The sequence below is a fragment of the Peromyscus maniculatus genome, chromosome 23 (assembly GCF_049852395.1).
Source record: "Peromyscus maniculatus bairdii isolate BWxNUB_F1_BW_parent chromosome 23, HU_Pman_BW_mat_3.1, whole genome shotgun sequence".
Classification (NCBI taxonomy): domain Eukaryota; kingdom Metazoa; phylum Chordata; class Mammalia; order Rodentia; family Cricetidae; genus Peromyscus; species Peromyscus maniculatus.
The window spans coordinates 46,392,890-46,409,184 of NC_134874.1; positions in this window are offsets into that span (position 1 = coordinate 46,392,890).

Sequence of the window (16,295 nt, forward strand, 5' to 3'; positions counted from 1 at the left end):
GCCTGTGCATGTCTCACTGAGGAAGTAGTTGGGGGAGTGGATAGAGGGTGGCCAGGGAGGGAGCCTGCACTGATGTTCGCGGGTGGGGGGCAGACTCTTGTTTAGGTCTCAGACCATAGTGACTCCAGCCCTTGGCTGAGAAATGGCTGAACATGGAGCTCCTGACTCTAATAACATGAATATTTGAAAGTTTAGGCCAAGGGCAGGCAAGAGGGTTTAGCAGGTAAAGCTACTTGCTGCCAAGCCTCATGTCCTAAATTTGATAATCCAACACCCATGTGAAAAAGTTGGGTGCAGTGGTGTACACCCATCCCAGGACTTGGGGAAAGGCTAGAGAGACAGGAGGATCCCTGAAGTTTGCTTGCTGCCCATACTCACTCAGTCTATGAGCTCTGCATTCAATGAGGCCCTATCTCAGTAAGGTGGGGATGGGCTGAAGAAGACACTCCAGATAGACCTCTGGCCTCTACACCTCCACACACAAATAAAAACAAGCCAGGCTTTCATTCCTGGCACTCGGGTGGAGCAGGAGGATCACAGATTCAAGGCTGCCTAAGTCTCAGAATGAGTTCCAGGCTAACCTGGACACTCTGCTAGATGTTTTAAGTGAATGGGCTGTAGGGTGTAGTTTGTGGGCAGCACAGCTGAGGCCCTAGGTTCAATTCCAGGTAACCTCACAAAAAGTGCTGGTCCAACTGGGCATGGTAGTGAATGCCTCTGGAGACAGAGGAAGGTAGATCTAAAAGTTCGAGGCCAGCCTGGTCTACAGAGCGAGTTCCAGGACAGCGAGGACTGTTACACAGAGAAACTTTGTCTTAAGAAACAGAAACAACAACAAAAAAGACCTACACCCTTGGAGGGCAAGCTAGGGTCTTGGGCGTGTGCCAGAGGTACACAGGTTGAAGGATTCCTCCCTACAGGTAGGTACTTAGTGGGGCCCTTTGGAGCATCCCAGAGTCCCATTTTACAGAGGGGACACTGGGGCGGAAGGAAAACCAACAACCTTGTTTGCTGTTGCGGAGAGTGCTGAGTAGAGCACCCCTAAGCCCCAGCACCTGGAGGCTCTGCAGAGGCGGTTGGAGAGCCACACTGATTGGCTGCTGCTGACGAAATGAAGAGGCCGAGCTGTGATTGGTGGTCCCTGAGGGAAGGAGTGCAGGAGATTGACTGGGGCAGATGGCCACAAAGGGTCCAGTGGCCCCTGCAGGGTGGAAGCTCGGCCCCAAGCCAGGATAGTGTCAATGACACGGAGAGACAGATGAATCCTGCCGAGTCAAACTCAGGCTCTGGTGGGGGCCGTGCTGGGGGGAGGGGACACTTTGTCCATCACCACCACCAAGCACAACCTGGCCACCCGATGACTGTTCCTGCAGCGCTGGAGGGGAGGGTCCGATGGAGGAGACACATGCTGAGTTTAATGGTGGAGGCTCAGAGTCTCTTGGGGCCAGCTCAGGGTGTAAGGGAGGAGGCCCAGGTCTGAAGGGGGCTAACACAGGGTCTGATGGGAGAGCAAGGGAGGACTAACAAAGGGTGAATAGGTAGAAAGGACCTAATAAAAAAAAGGGTCAAAAGAGCTCCTGGTCAGGGGACTTTCAGGACAGGCCCTGAGTAGAGGAAGCTGTCAGAGAAAGGCTGGGCTAGTGAGGCTAGGTTTTAGGGGCCCAGGCAGCTTGTGAAGGCAACAGGCGTCTTGGAGGGAAGGGGGGCACCCATGAGCTAGCACACACCATAGAGATGTCTGAATCCTGCACACACTCATGCACATGGGTGGGCACGCAGAAGCACATTTGCACATGCAGCAGTTCCCATAGCCAGCTGTAGCTGGGTACCATTATGTCCCTGTAACCCATCCCCTCATTCCTTCTAGCTGAGTCAGGTATACCACAGCTCTGAGACAGATCCCCTATAAATCTATTTTTGTGTGTGAGTGCATGAATCCCATTGGTGTTGCACAAATGGGAAACTGAGGCAGAGTCTCAGGGAAGCTGACAGCACAGGTTAGTGTGTAAGTTTTCTCTCTCTGTGTGTAGACTGTTCTACCTACATGCGTGTGTACCACATATGTGTACCTGATGCCTGCAGAGATCAGAAGGTGTTGAGTGCCCTGGAGCTGGAGTTATGGATGGTTGTAAGCCACCATGGGGGTGCTGGTCTTCTGCAAGAGCAGCAAGTGCTCTTGACCATGAAGCCATCTGCAGTCTCCTCCACCAACATTACTTATGTTTTGTTTTGGAGACAGGGTCTCATGAGCTCAGGCAGAAGTCAAGGATGACCTTAAATTTCTGTGCCTCTTGTCTCTACCTCCTGAGTTCTGGGTGGTGAAGGCATGCTGGCTTCAGACCCATAGCTTCATGTATGCTAGGCAAGCACTCTACCAACTGAGCCACAACCATATCTTATTTGTTTTCTTTTTGGACAAGCTCTTGCTATGTAGCCCAGGCTGGCTTCTCAAACTCACAGCCACCTTGCTGACTCAGCTTCCCAAATGCTGGGATTAAAGGCTTGAGCCGCTGTAGGAAAGAACAATGGAGAAGCTATTCTGGCCCTCATGGGTTCCTCCAGTTCTGTCAGAGTTCAGGAGGCTTGGTGGGCAGATTACAGTCCCCTTTGGAGCTCATCTCCAGCCTTAAGCACCCCCAGTTCTACCCTGTAGGTCTGGCCTTCAGGAAGCCTTGATGAGATGGGACACTGCCCTGATTGGTGCTGGCTGGATCTCTCTGGTGGGGAGCTGATGGGTTCAGTCTGGGAATTTCCCTACCAAGTCCACACTGGACACCCTGTCCAAGACCTGCTTCTAATCCCTCCTGTGGGGACCTAAGGGAGTGACATCCGAATCCCCATAGGGCCCCCATTTTCTCCTAAGATGAGTGGTCTCCCCTACTGGACAGATAAGAGCTGACCTGAACTTGTTTAAATGTTGAATGCAAGGAGTTTTGGAAATGGCCCTATTGGTAAAATGATTGCCTTGTGTCTTAGGGTTTCTAATGATGTGAAGAGACACCATGACCATGGCAACTCTTACAGAAGAAAACATTTAATCAAATTGGCTCACAGTTCAGAGGTTTAGTCCATTATCACCATGGCAGGAAGCAGGGCATCATGCAGGCAGACATGGTGCTGGAGAAGGAGCTTAGAGTCCTTACATTTTGATCCTCAGTCAACAGGAAGTGAACTGAGACACTGGGGCATAGCTTGAGCAAAGGAGACCTCAAAGCCCACCCCACAATGACATGCTTCCTCCAACAAGGCCACACCTACTCCAACAAAGCCACACCTCCTAATAGTGCCACTCCCTTTGGGGGCTATTTTCTTTCAAACCACTACACTTTGCAAGCATTGGGACCTGAGTTTGATCCTCAGAGCTGGGGAGGTTAAAAACAGGCTGGGCTCACTAGTCCCCCAGTCCAGGTAAATTGGCAAGCTCAGAAAACAAGATGGATGGTTCTTGAGGAACAACACCCAAGGTTGACTCTTGGTGTTCACATGCATGAGCACATATGTATCTGCACACACACACATATGCATATAATACCCTAATCCATTTGGTAGTGTGTGCCTGTAATCATGGTACTTGGGAGACAGGCGGAGGGTCGCCTTCAGGTTGAGGACAACCTGATCTATATATCTAGTTACTAAGTGAGACTCTGTCTCCAACTTGAGGGTGGCTCACACCTCTAATCCCAACACTGAAGCAGCCAAGACTGGAAGATACCTAGAAAGGAAGGTTACCTAGAGTTCAGTGCCAGCCTGGGCTACAAAGTGAGTCCCAAGCTAGGCTGAGCTAGCTTAAGACCCTATCTCAAAACTAACTAACCAAAAGACCCTACTGCCTTTCATTCAGAAGATAAGTTGAGCCGGGTGGTGGTGGTGCACGCCTTTAATCCCAGCACTCGGGAGGCAGAGGCAGGCGGATCTCTGTGAGTTCAAGACCAGTCTGGTCTACAAAGTGAGTTCCAGGACAGAAAGGGCTGTTACACAGAGAAACCCTGTCTTGAAAAACAAACAAACAAACAACAAAACTAAACAAACAAAAAATAACTTGAGTGTGCAGGCTGTGTGTGTGTGTGTGTACTTACTATTACAGTAAATGAGTCTGAGAGGCCTCCAAGAGCATCCTGCTGGTCCATTTTTTTCTATGTTGAGCAATGGACAAGGAGTTCCTGGCTTCTCTGGGTTGTCACATTCTTCTCCAGATGGGAGATAAGAAGGGTCTCTGGGTCCATTGAGAGTGTTAACAGCAGAGGGAACAGATGGGGTCTCCCATGGAGAGGGATGCCTGGCGGAAGAAGGGGGACTTTTAGTTTACCATGAAAGCCAAGCCTCTTCCTGGCTTCTGGCTTAAGACTTCCCACAATGGGCAAAGCCATCCCCCGAGGTGGGCTGAAGGGAATGGTCAACATTCCTCTCCCCTTTTCTGGGACCCAGCCCTAACACTTGTGGGGAGGGGAAGGATAGGGGAACACTGTCTTCTTTGAGTCCCCTAACTAGAGCCATAGGCCAGGTTTTAGTAATTATTTTTAACCTTGTTATTTTTCCTCTTCTTTTTTTATTTAAGAAAATTTTAAATTCATTTTACATACCAACCACAGATTCCCCCTCTCATCCCTCCTCCCGCTCTCCCACAGCCTTCCCCTCCCCTTCCTACCCACCCCCCATCCCCTCCTAAAAAGCATAAGGCCTCCATGGGGGGACAGCAAAGCCTGGTACATTCAACTGAGACAGGACCAACCCACCCCCACCCCCCATCAAGGCTGAGCAAGGTATCCAATCATAGGTAATGGGCTCTAGAAAGCCAGCTCATACACCAGGAATATATCCTGATCACACTGCCAGAGGCCCCTCAAACAGACCAAGCTACACAACTGTCTCCTGTATGCAGAGGACATAGTCTGATCCCATGCAGGCTCCACAGCTATCGGTCTAAAGTTTGTGACTCCCTATGAGCTTGATTCAGTTGTCTCTGTAGATTTCCCTATCATGATCCTGACCCCCTTACTCATATAATCCTTCTTCCCTCTCTTTGACTAGACTCCCGAAAGTCTATGGATCGGGACTGTGGATCTCTGCATCTGCTTCCATCAGTTACTGGATGAAGGCTCTATGATGACAGTTAGGGTATTCACCAATCTGATTACCAAGGTAGGCCAGTTCAGACACCCTTTCCCCTATTGCTAGTAGTCTAAGCTGGGGTCATCCTTGTGGATTCCCAGTGATTTCTCTAGCACTAGGTTTCTCCCTATCCCCAGGATGTCTCTTTCTATCACGGTATCTCTTTCATTGCATTCCCACTCCGTCCCTCCCCCAGCTCAACCAGACAGACAGAGACAGACAATATAATGAGGTCATTAGGCAAAACTTGATCCAAAAGATTGGGGCTCTTATAAGAAGAGTGAATCACACTGGCCAGCTCCGGTGGCACCTAGCTGTAATTCTAGCACCTGGGGTGGAGGGATGGAGGCAGGAGGATGAGGCATTCAAGGGCATTTTTGGCTACATAGTGAGTTTGAGGCCAGCCTGGGTCCCACAAGACTTTGTCAAACCCTTCCCCACTAACAACAATGAAAAACCCCCAAAGGAGCCGGGTGGTGGTGGCACACGCCTTTAATCCCAGCACTGGGAGGCAGAGCCAGGCGAATCTTTCTGAGTTTGAGTCCAGCCTGGTCTACAAAGTGAGATCCAGGACAGGCTCCAAAGCTATACAGAGAAACCCTGTCTCGAAAAAAGAAAAAAGAAAAAAAAAGAAAAGGAAAGGAAAAAAAAAAAAAAGGAAAACCTGGCCGGGTGGTGGTGGCGGCGGCGGCGGCGGCGGCGGCGGCGGCGGCGGCGGCGGCGCACGCCTTTAATCCCAGCACTCGGGAGGCAGAGGCAGGTGGATCTCTGTGAGTTCGAGGCCAGCCTGGACTACAAGTGAGTTCCAGGAAAAGGCGCAAAGCTACACAGAGAAACCCTGTCTCGAAAAACCAAAAAAAAAAAAAAATAAATAAATAAAAAAAAAATAAAAAAAAAAGGAAAACCTTCCTGCTAAATCATAAAGCCCACACTGAAACACAGACAGCTTCCTTGGAAAACATGGGCCTTCAAGGCCACAAGGTTTATTTGTGAACAGATGACAGGAAGCACTGTAGGGAGAACTCAGATGCAGAGAGGAAGGGACCAGCAGAGTCACCACGTGGACAGGAGAGCTGGGCAGCTCAGAGGAAACGGCACACACCAGAGTCATCCGCCTAGGAGCTGGTCCACAGCTTCCTGCAGCGTGGACCCCGCCACACCCAGGCAGAGGAAGCACTGGCCTGTGGACAGAAAGTAGACACAGGATAGAGCTGGTGCAGGGGCCAGCTCAGTACACTTGAAGCATGAGCCCAGTGAAATGAGGGACATCATAGTGTCTGTTTCAGGTATTACTATACAGGCTGGTCTCAGAAACCTAGTATATATTATTATTATTATTATTATTATTATTATTATTATTATTACACACACACACACACACACACACACACACACACACACACACGTTTTTATTTTTTTGAGAGAGTTTCTCCGTGTAACAGCTCTGGCTGTCCTGGAACTTGCTCTGTAGACCAGGCTGGCCTCTGCCTCCCAAGTGCTGGGATTAAAGGCTTGCATGTATTATCATGCCTGGCTACATTTTGCATTTAAACACACACACACACACACACACACACACACACACCACTGTGTGCATGTTGACATCAAAGGACAAAGAGTCAGTTTTCTTCTTCCACCATGTGGGTTTCCAGGGGTTCAACTCAGGTCATCAGGCTTGGTGGCAAGTGCCCCTACCCCTTAGCCCTGCTTTGTGTCCTTGAAATGTCACTGTGAATATGGGTGTACAGTGATCTCTGAAAGATCAATCTCTCAACTCTTGGTTCCATTCTCTGGAGTGTAACTGCCCAATAACAAGCTAGCTCATTCATTCCCTCGTTCCTGCAGTAACTTGGGCTTAGGCAAGTGCTCCACTGTTGGGCTGTACAAAAAGGCCTTGGCTTTATAAGAGAGGATTCATTATGGAATTCATGAAGATTTTGAACTTGTGATCCTCCTGACTCTGTCTTCCGAGTACTGGGTTACATTTAGTTTTTTTCTCTCTCGTTTATTTATTTATTTATTTATTTATTTATTTATTTATTTATTTATTTATTTATTTATTTATTTATTTTACCAACCACAGTTCCCCCTCTCATCCCTCCTGCCATTCCCCCTACATTTAATTAAAAAAATGTTTTAGCCAGGCAATGAGACCTATGTCTTTAATCCTAGCACTTGGAAGGCAGAGACAGGCAGCTCTCTGTGAGTTAGAAGCCAACCTGGTCTACAGATCGAGTTCCAGGACAGCCAGGGCTAGACAGTGAAACTGTTTTTGAAAAATCAAAACCAACCAACCAAACAAACAAACAAAAATTTTTAATTTTATGTGTGTATGTGTGCCTGTGTCTGTGTGAATGTATGCCATGTGTGTTCAGGTGCCTGAGGAGTTCCCAAGAGAGTGTCCCTAGACTTAGATCTGTTTGTGAACCATCTGTATTGGGAACTGAACTCTGGTCATCTGAAAGAGTAGTGAATGCTGAATGCTCTTAACCTCTGATCTATCTCTCCAGTCCCTGCTGTTTTTAAATGTGCTGCTTTTTTTGTTTTGTTTTTATTTTTGTGAGTCAGGGTTTCTCTCCGTGTAGCTTTGGAGCCCAGTCTCCCGAGTGCTAGGATTAAAGGCATGCACCACCACTGCCCAGCTAAATATGCTGCTTTAAAATATGCATTTAAGCCGGGTGGTGGTGGCGCACGCCTTTAATCCCAGCACTCGGGAGGCAGAGGCAGGCGGATCTCTATGAGTTCAAGGCCAGCCTGGACTACCAAGTGAGTCCCAGGAAAGGCGCAAAGCTACACAGAGAAACCCTGTCTCGGAAAACCAAAAAAAAAAATAAAAAAAAATATGCATTTAATGTGCATGAGGGTACACGTCTTTAATTTTGTGTGTGTGTATTGGCAAGAGGATAAGTGTGCCATTGTATGCATGTGGAGGTCAGAGAACAACTTTAGGTGAACCAGTTCTTACCTTTCTCCTTGCTGAGGCCAGGCCTTTCATTTCAGCTGATGTGTTGTGTTTTCCATGCTAGCTGGCCTGCGAGCGGGGTGATTCTCTTGTCTCTTGCCTCCAATCTTGACTAATGAGATTCCAGATGCAGGTCACAGCATCCAGCTCTCTACATGGCTTTCAGGGTTGAACTCAGGTTGTCAGGCTTGCTCGGCTAGCACCTTTACCTGCTGAGCCATCTCCTCAACCCTGCTGTTTGAGACAAGGTCTCACTATGTAGTGTTGGCTGACCTGTCACTTACTATGTAGATCAGGCTGGCCTTGACCTTTTGGTAATCTTCCTGCCTCTGCCTCTGGAGTGCTGGTATTATAGGCATGTGCTATCATGCCTAGCTTAATTTTTTTTTTTTCAAGACAGGGTTTCTCTGTGTAGTCCTGATTGTCCTGGAACTCACTCTATAGTCTGGGCTGGCCTCAAATTTAGGGATCTGCCTGCCTCTGCCTGGAAGTGTTGGGATTAAAGGCATGTGTCACCATGCTTGGTTAATTTTTTAAGGAACTGTTATAGTATTTGCCACAGTGACTGCACCTCCTCTATCGTACAGTCCTCTGTGGCTGACAGGTCTAACGTTGTCTGTTTACACATGGGAGAGCAGGCACCCCACAGCGGGCTCTTGAGTTGTCACCTAACGAATGTGCATCTTCCTTATCTGCACACACAGGCCTTACTGTGTCTCCACCCTGTGCTCTGCGAGGGGATGAATGTCCAGTCTTATCTACATCCCCCCTCACCGTCACAGACATTACCCCTCATTCATCACTAACAGAAATATGGCTGTATGAGCTACAGTGTCCATGACCCTTTGTGCAAATATCGGGGAAAATTCCTTGGAGGGCAATTCCTGACTTATTTGACATTTTAATAGATGTGGTCAAATTAAAAGATAAAACAACAACAACAAAAACCTGGCTTGGTGGTGCATGCCTGCAATCCCAGCACTAGGAAAGTTGAAGGAGGAGACTCTGGAGTTTGAGACTAGCCTGGGCTACATGTCAGATTCTGTTTCAAAACAAATGAGATGTGGTGCAGTTGGTAGAGTGCTTGCCTAGAGAACATGCAGCCTTGGCTGCCTGAAGTTCACTATGTAAACCAGGCTTGGCTCTTCTCTGCCTCCTGCTTGTTGGGATTAAAACATATACTATGCATGCCCAGCTAGTTTTTGGTTTTCTGATACAGGATCTCATTATGTAGCCCAGGCTTGGTTTGGACTCCTGAAGTTCTTGTCTTGGATCTTGGTGCTGGAGTTACAGATTGGAAACAACAACCCACTGGCAATAGCCCTTTCTTGAGAGCTGCTGGCCAGAACTTCAGCACAGTGCCTGGGCCAGGGTAATACAAGGGGAGGATTCCTGCAGAAAAAGGCAGGGGACAGTGTTCTCTCTGAGTTTGGCAAGTGTAAACTTAGGAGCTCAAATTAAAAGCTGAACAGAAAATGTTTTTGATGTGCAGGGGATTGAATCCATAATTCAGTCATGCTAAGTAAGCTCTCTACTGCTGAGCCATGCACTCATCCCCTCACTGGGGGATTCTAGGCAGGTGCTCTACAGCTGAGCCACACCCTCAGCCCTTTTACTATTTGGAGCAGATAGTGTCTCACTAAGTTGTCGAGCCTGACCTTGAATTCACTGTGATCACAATCTTCTTTCCTTTCTTCATTAAGTAGCTTTCCTCTTTCCCCTCCTGGAATCCCCCAGTGAGGGGTTGGGGTGTGGTTCTGTTGTAGAACCCCTGCCTAGAATCCCCCAGTGAGGGGTTGAGGTGTGGCTCAGTGGTAGAGTACCTGCCTAGAATCCCCCAGTGAGGGGCTGGAGTGTAATTATAGAGGAAAGTAGCTGTGATGCTATGTCTGTATCACCCTTGGCTAGTTGCTTCTTTTTGGCTGTTCTAAATGCATCAAATGACCATTGCAATTGAAACCTTTCTAGTGAGCAGCTCCCAAGACTTGGAAACACTTCATATCTGTGTACCAGGATAGCAGGGAGCAGGAAGAGGGTTACCCAACCCTCCTCCATTTTGCCGATGTGAAAACAGAGGCTCCGGCTGGCCAGAGTGACTTGTACACAATGACCCTGGCAAAAATAACTCTTTTTTTTTTTTTTTTTTTCTGAGACAGGGTTTCTCTGTGTAGCTTTGCGCCTTTCCTGGAACTCACTCGGTAGTCCAGGCTGGCCTCAAACTCACAAAGATCCACCTGGCTCTGCCTCCCGAGTGCTGGGATTAAAGGCGTGCACCACCACCGCCCGGCCAAAAATAACTCTTATTTACCTTTCTGATTCTCAGAACATCAAACCAACTTCTATGTGTCTTCTAGAGGGTCCCATTGTCTTCACCAAAGTCAATTCATAGAATTCACAGCAATTTCCCCTCTGGGCTAGGAACATTTTCTTTCTACTCCTCTCCTTCCCTTCCCTCTTTATCTGGTGCATGGTATCACTAAGTAGTGTAGGCTAGTCTTGAACTCACTCTGTGGTCTAGTCTGGTCTTTAGTTCTAGAGTGCTAGATTACAGATGTGAGCCACCATTACTGCTTCTTGATTCCCACCTCTTTTCCATTCCCCCCTCCTTTCCCTGCTCCTCCTCTCCTTTTCTTTCTGAGACATGGCCACATTCTGTACCCCAGGCTAGTCTTGAACTTACTATGTAGCCCAGGCTGACTTCAAACTCATGATTGTCTTGCTGAGTACTGATATTACAGGCATACAATACCACGCCCACTAACTATGTAGATTTATTCTTCTAAGTAATATTTCCTAAGCCTGCCCGACCCTGATCTGGGGCTGAGAGTATTTCTGAGTCAAATGGTATTTATGGGCTTTGGGGGGTTTGGAACATATCCCTAAGGAGATTATCAATGGGAGTGGTTAGTGTCACAGATGGGGAAAGAGGTCAAGAGCTACGACTGAACCCTGTGTCCTGGTTTCCTGTGACACAGGACAACCTGTCAACTCTGAGGACATCCTGGGTTTCTTGACTGGCACTGGGTCCAGTCAGAATGAAGCAGGGAGAGAGATGCCTTTGGGCGTGCCAGCATGCCTTCAGAGGCTGAGTAGGCTGGTGTGGCTATGAAGGCTAGAGGGCTACAAATGCTCTTTTGAGGTCTGAGGGTGTAGCTCAGCTAGCAGAGTGCTCACCTAGCATGAATGAAGCCTTGGGTTCGATCCCTAGCATGTCTCAACATCCCTTTGCCTTTGTTGTTCTGCTGTGATCACACCAGGCCACACCTGAATGTTCACAGTTCAAGGAATAGGACATAGTCTCCATAAGATTTTATTTATTGATTTATTTGACATAAAGTCCTCTGTAGTCTTGGCTGACCTGGAACTTGTTATATAGACCCACCAGGCCAGGCTGGCCTCACACTCACAGAGATATGTCTCCTCTGCCTCCCAAGTGTTGGAATTAAAGGCATGTGCCACCATTCCCAGCTCAAGTTTGATTTTTATTTATTGTGCTGTGTGTATATATGGCCTGTGTTAGTTTGAGTGAGTGTAGTTTTTTCCAGTCATAGAGCAAGCCTGGATCAGAGGACAACTTTCAGGAGTTCTCACCTCTCACCATGGGTTTTGGGGATTGAACTCAGATCATCAGGCTCCCCTATCCCACAAAGCCTCATTATGTGACCCTAGAATTTGCTAAGTAGACCAAGCTGGGCTTAAACACAGAGGCCTGTCTCTGAAGGGATTACAGCATGTACAACCATGCCCATTTAGGATATGGTCTTTATTCTTTTTTTTTTTTAATGCCGAATGCTGTTTATTGAAGGAGGGAGGAGGTCTTAAATACAGGCTTACAGCACAATGGGAGAACCCTGGAGGGCAGAAGTTTGCTACCGATATTTTACAATCTTGCATCTAAGCTGTTAATGCCCATTATGCAGGATACACAGACAAGGAATTTCCCTTAAGCATTCAGGAGGGAGGAACCCAGCATGGAATTAGCATAGGGAGGATATCAAGGTCAAGGTCAGCAAGCAAGGCAACGGTTACCCCAAATGGGGGCCAGGACCCTACAGGTCCCCCTTTTACTAAAAATGAGCTTCTGACTTAGGTTGCATGGGACGTCAGCAGGTCACCTTACCCATCATGGAGACGCCTGCTCAGGCCACACAGGCGCTCTGTCTTAGGTTGGTGAGCGCCCCCCAGGAATTACCCATCTCTGAATACTCATTATCATACAGGCTCAATGGTGTGTGAGCTGCAGAATTAACTGCTGCCAAAGATTTCAAAGTGGTGCTGGACTTGCAATCTGTGTGTTTGACACAGAAAAGGCCAACAGAAGTTCTAACCCACCCATAGCCAATAGGCTAAAGGCAACTGAGCCATTCCCTTCCTTAACAAGCCTTACTGGAAATTGGAATCCTTGTTAGATGGTATCCCAAAAGCAAATGGAACTTGAGTTTACAAATTTATAATTTCAAAGCCAATCGAAATGTATATAACTATTGAATTAAATTTATCATATCCAATAGAACGAAAGATTAACTAACTGTGGTAGCTACTTTTGCTGCCAGGGTCTCCACTATGCTAGCTGTAGTAAGCAATTATGAAATGGTAATCCCAGAAACAGTAGCAGTGGTGGCTGCCATTGTTATAACAGCAACAATGGCAGCAGCGATGTCAAATTCTCTTCTGGAACACTGGCATGGATACAACTCCAGGAACACAACCACCAAGGCCCATTTTTCTTGATCCCAGCATGACTTAAGCTGGCAGCTCTGCAAAAGAACAACTAAGAACCATAAAGAAAAAACAGGCAGCTCACAAGGAGCATAACTAATGGTCTTAAAATGGCTACATTCAGGCTCATAAATTTTAAGGTATCTTCAAAGGGGGCTAAGTGAATTTCAGAAGGCCAATAAATGTTGCACAGAGCTACTCCTGAAAAGTAGGTACTACACCAGCTTGATGAGCATTGTGAAAATGAAAAAGCTTAGCTGGCATGCTACTGTTAACAAATGGAGGTCAGTGACCTTCAGGGTTATCCTTAATCTGCAAGGTGTCTGGGTGACACATTCTCAAACATATTTAAAAAAGCAGTTGCCAGGGCGGTGGTGGCACACGCCTTTAATCCCAGCACTCGGGAGGCAGAGGCAGGCGGATCTCTGTGAGTTCGAGGCCAGCCTGGTCTACCAAGTGAGTTCCAGGAGAGGCGCAAAGCTACACAAGAGAAACCCTGTTTCGGAAAACCAAAAAAAAAAAAAAAAAAAAAAAAAAAAAAAAAGCAGTTAATCCAACTGCATGGCTACAGTTCCTAGGTTTACGTTAATGCTTGCCAAAACTGGCCATATTGGGCTCTCAATCCCCATTGGTATCAGAAGGGGAGAGTTTTACACAAAGGCCCAAGGGGTCTCTGCCACATTGGGCTTCAGCAGCAGCCACAGGGCGCACACAGTGCTCAGGAATCCAAAGAGGAACCTCATTGTCCTGAGGAAAGACATAAACAGAACCCCGGGCCCACACCAAGACCAGTTCGGAACTCCTCCAAGTGCCAGTAAAAAGATCCTTCCATTGCTCCAGAGGGTGATTTGCAAGAGGAGCCCTCCAGTGCTTATCTGCAGCAGATACTCCAGCAGAATCCACCAATAAGAAATTTAAAATATATAAAACAAGGGAAAGAACAGAATGTGGAGAGGAATGAGGCCGTAGTTCCCCCTTTTTACTTTAGCAAAATATGTTTTTTTTTTATAATAGTTCAAATTATTCTTTTTTTCTTTTTTAAAATTAATTTATTTTTCTGTTATCAGCTTGATACAGTATAAATTCTTATTCTAACAGTGAAATGTTTCATTGAGGCTTGCCCAGTTATTAAGTAAAACCAAAACTTATTATAAGCTACAGTCATCCTAGGGTCCCCCATGCTATATATATATAGCCTCCATGGTTCTGTGGGTTGCAGTCTGATTGTTCTTTGCTTTATATCTAGAATCCACTTATGAGTGAGTACATACCATGTTTATCCTTCTGGGTTTGGGTTACCTCATTCAGGATGATTTTTTCTAGTTCCTGTAAATTAAATGCTGTCATTGTTTTTCTCTGCTGAGTAGTACTCCATTCTGTATATGTACCACATTTTTTTCATCCATTCTTCAGTTGACGGGCATCTAGGTTGTTTCCAGGTTCTGGCTGTTACAAATAGTGCTGCAATGAACATAGCTGAACATGTATCTTTGTGGTATGATTGAGTATTCCTTGGGTATATGCCCAAGAGTGGGATGGCTGGGTCTTGAGGTAGTTTGACTCCTAGTTTTCTGAGAAACCACCATACTGATTTCCACAGTGGTTGTACAAGTTTACATTCCCACCAACAGTGAAGGAGTGTTCCCTTTGTTCCGCATCCTCTCCAACATTGACTGTCATTAGTATTTTTGATCATAGCCATTCCGACAGGTGTAAGGTGGTATCTCAGAGTCGTTTTGATTTGCATTTCTCTGACGATTAAGGATGTTGAGCATTTCTTTAAATGTCTTTCAGTCATTTGTGATTCTTGTTTTATGAATTTTGTTTAGCTCTTTAGCCCATGTTTTAATTGGATTATTCAGTATTTTGAGGTCTAGTTTCTTGAGTCCTTTATATACTGTGGAGATCAATCCTCTGTCAGATGTGGGGTTGGTGAAGATCTTTTCCCATTCTGTTGGCTGTCTTTTTGTCTTATTGACCATGTCTTTTGCCGTGCAAAAGCTTCTCAGTTTCAAGAGGTCCCATTTATTAATTGTTGTGCTCAGTGTCTGTGCTGTTGGTGTTATATTTAGGAAGTGGTCTCCGGTGCCAATGCATTCAAAGAGTACTTCCTACTTTCTCTTCTATTAAGTTTAGTGTAACTGGATTTATGTTGAGGTCTTTGATCCACTTGGACTTGAGTTTTGTGCATGGTGACAGATATGGATCTATTTGTAATCTTTTACATATTGACGTCCAGTTATGCCAACACCATTTGTTGAAGATACTTTCTTTTTTCCATTGTATAGTTTTAGCTTCTTTGCCAAAAATCAGGTGTTCATATGTGCATGGATTAATGTCAGGGGTCTTCGATTTGATTCCATTGGTCTGTATGTCGGTTTTTATACCAGTACCAAGCTGTTTTTATTACTATAGTAGGGATGCTTTATCATACAGGATTCTTTTAGCTATCTTTGGTTTTTTGTTTTTCCATATGAAGTTGAGTATTTTTCTTTCCAAGTCTGTGAAGAATTGTGTTGGGATTTTGATGGGGATTGCATTGAGTCTGTAGATTGCTTTTGGTAAGATTGCCATTTTTACTATGTTAATCCTACCTATCCATGAGCATGGGAGATCCTTCCATTTTCTGCTATCTTCTTCAATTTCTTTCTTTAGAGATTTAAAGTTCTTATCAAAAAGGTCCTTCACTTGCTTAGTTAGTGTTATCCCAAGATATTTTATATTATTTGTGGCTATTGTAAAGGGTGATGTTTCTCTGACTTCTTTCTCAGCTCTTTTATCATTTGCGTATAGGAGGGCTACTGATTTTTTTTTTTTTTGAGTTGATCTTGTATTCTGTGACTTTACTGAAGGAGTTTATCAGCTGTAGGAGTTCCCTGGTAGAATTTTTGGGGTCACTTATGTATACTATCATATATCATCTGCAAATAGTGAAAGTTTGACTTCTTCCTTTCCAATTTATATCCCTTTGATCTCCTTTTGTTGTCTTATTGCTCTAGCTAGAACTTCTAGTACTATATTGAATAAATATGGGGAGAGTGGATAGCCTCGTCTTGTTCCTGATTTTTAGTGGTATCGCTTTGAGTTTCTCTCTGTTTAATTTGATGTTGGCTTGCTGTAAATTGCCTATATTATGTTTAGGAATGTTCCTTGCATTCCTGATCTCTCTAAGACCTTTAGTTTTTATTCTTATTACTCTAAGTGTATGCTTTAAGTATGTGCAGTGACAGTCAGAGTTATTTACTAAGTGGTGAAATGTTATTCTTCTTCCACATTTACATGGGTTCTGGGTGATTGAACTCAGGTCCTCAGGCTTGTGTGGCAGGTGCTGCTTTCCCTAGAATGCAGTCTTTTCCAGACAAGAAATCTCACTATGCAGATGAGGCTGGTCTGGAACTCACCGAGTATCTCCACCTCCCAAGCATTGGGATCAAAGGCTCGGCTCACCATGCCCAGCTAGAATGCATCTTGATTTCTACTTTACTGACAAATGACAAGTCCCAGA